The following is a 2,364-nucleotide window of genomic DNA, read 5'->3' as shown; positions in this document are numbered from 1 at the left end:
GAAGTTGTGACTTTCACTTTCCCTTTCGAATTCCTGGGTATATCTGGGAGGCCAGAGAATGTGTCTGGTTATTACACAGGTGCACAGCTGGAGGTGGGACCCACACAGCTCAGAACAGCTGGATCTTGCTCAGTCTCTGTTAGGAGAAGGTTCCTTGGTAAGTTGGTGACAGTTGACCTGCCCCCATCTCCTTATTCTCACAGCTTTTGTAGATAAGCTCAGAGAGGTTAGGTAACTGGTTCAGATCAGACAGGAAAGTAGTGTCAGAGCCTGGATTTGCACCCAGGCTTGAGTCTGATTGCTTCCCCCCTCCTGCTATGCCCTTAAACTATACAGGGTGGGGGAACCAGTTCCGATGGGTTCACAAAGTTCCCTGGGCTCAGCTCTATTTGGACTGCAGAGACACGGCTGGGGGACCCCAGGAGGAAGGTTTGTATTGGGGGTGCCTATCTCTTTGGGACATTTGAAGGAACCAAAGAAGGTGGAGGAGAGGAGGTGACCCGGATTCTGGTCTGTCCTTATGGCCTGGCCACACCCAGTAGGGCCCCAGGGTGCTGCTGCTGAGGCCCAATGGGGACAACAGATTTTTTTCAGGTACAAGGAACTCAGAGGTCATCTCATCAACCCTGAGTCTGAGCACCACCTTGTGCCAGGCCCTGTGGGGAAACTGAGGCCCCAGGAGGGGGGTGACTTGCTGAGGGTCCAGCATCAGGAGGCTGAGCGGGTAGATCATAGGACTCCACGTCTCCCGCCCTCACCTCTGTCCCTCTGTTCAGACCTCTGGGGGGATGGAGAAGAAACAGGCTGTGCTGTGTCCCTAATGGGAAACATGGCTGAGACAGGGGAAGTGAGAAGGTCGCATTGTAGAATGGTGTCTGTGGCGTGGTGCCAGCTTTGCAATCATGAGTTTCAAAAACCACACTGTGGAATTGTGAGTATAACCACAGGAGCGAGAGCTTAGATCTCTGTGTTTGTAGAAGCAGAATCAAACCTGGATATTTTTGAATTACTAAAATCACCCATTTTTGCTTCAATATCAGAGTCACAAGGCCAGATGTTGGCCTCCCTTCTGCCCTCCAAGAGCTGTGGGACTCTGGGCAACTCACCTCCCCTCCCAGCCTGAGATTTTCCCCTCTTGAAATCCTGATAGAAGTGCCAAAATTACAGGAAATCAGGGGGAAATTTCTGTGAAATCTGAGTCATGATCTTATTTGTTCTTCACCTAAAAGAGATGCGGAAGCCTGTAACGCCAGTGCTGTGGGAGGCGGAAACGGGAGGATCACTTGAGGCCAGGAGTTCAAGACAGCCTAGGCAACACAGGAGATGCTGTGTCTATGAAATCAAAAATGAACAAATTAGCCCAGCATGGTGGCGTGCACCTCTAGTCCCAGCTACTCAGAAAGTTGAAGGAGGAGGATCACTTGAGCCCAGGAGCTCTAGGCTGCAACAAGCTATGATGGCGCCAAAGCCCTGCAGCCTGGGCGCAGAGCAAAACTGTTTCTCAAAAATGAAATGAAAGTGGTGATTTCTCAAGAGCAGTACATGTCTCAATTCCTCTTTTCCTGCCCAAGGAGGAGGCCCTGGAGCCCGAGACATGGAGGGAGCCGCTTTGCTGAGACTCTTTGTCCTCTGCATCTGGTGAGCTTGGCTCAGTGCCCTGAGGCGGAAGGGAGGGCTCCCTGTCTGGGCTGCACAACTGGGGAGGGCTTGGGCTGGGCCAGGGCCATCTGGGCTTCTTCTAGGAACCAAAGTCACTTCCCGGAATAGACCAAGGCTTCTTCTAGGAACCAAAGTCACTTCCCGGAATAGACCAATCAGCAGACTCGCCCAGGGAGGACCCGCTGTGTCCTAGTCAAACCTGAAGGGCAATATCCAGCCTCAGTATTCAGCAGAAGCCCCAGGTCAGGGTCTGAGCCAGTCCAACAATGACCAAGGAGGATGGGATCCTGGGTGCAGCTCCTCACAAGTGTCGGGCGAGTCTGAGGCCCCAGCTGTCTCTGTCCTCCTGCTCCTCTGCTCTCTCCTGGTCCTCCTGTGTCCTCATGGCTCATGAGATGGTGTTGAGATGGCTGCCCTGGCCCAGGGGGTCATACAACGAGCAAAGCAGGAACAAGGGGAAGGGAACCCCCTCTCCTGTCACCCCTGTCCCTTACAGCAAGAAGCACCCAGACACCCCTCTGCATACTGCCCTGGTGAACTGCTGCCCAGGACTGGGTCCCCCTTTTACCCTTGCTGCGTGGGGGCCCCAGAAGACAGACATCTGTGTGTCTGAACCCTGAGACAAAGGCAGGAAGGGGAAAGAGGGAGGCGAGTGACTTTTGAGGAAGGGGCTTTTGTGTGAGAGCTGGAGGATGGAACCCCATC

At 53.6% G+C, this 2,364-nt stretch overlaps 1 long non-coding RNA gene across 1 annotated transcript; it reads left to right on the top strand.

Moving 5' to 3' along the window:
- LOC105527827 lies at positions 1-1,978 on the top strand. The gene is made up of 3 exons (XR_001004272.1): positions 1-157; positions 1,572-1,638; positions 1,785-1,978. It is a non-coding gene; the product is annotated as an uncharacterized LOC105527827 (long non-coding RNA).
- The last annotated feature ends 386 nt before the right edge of the window (positions 1,979-2,364 follow it).

Source organism: Colobus angolensis, unplaced genomic scaffold, assembly GCF_000951035.1.
Source record: "Colobus angolensis palliatus isolate OR3802 unplaced genomic scaffold, Cang.pa_1.0 Scaffold65, whole genome shotgun sequence".
Classification (NCBI taxonomy): domain Eukaryota; kingdom Metazoa; phylum Chordata; class Mammalia; order Primates; family Cercopithecidae; genus Colobus; species Colobus angolensis.
This window is presented reverse-complemented; position numbering and strand designations above follow the sequence as displayed.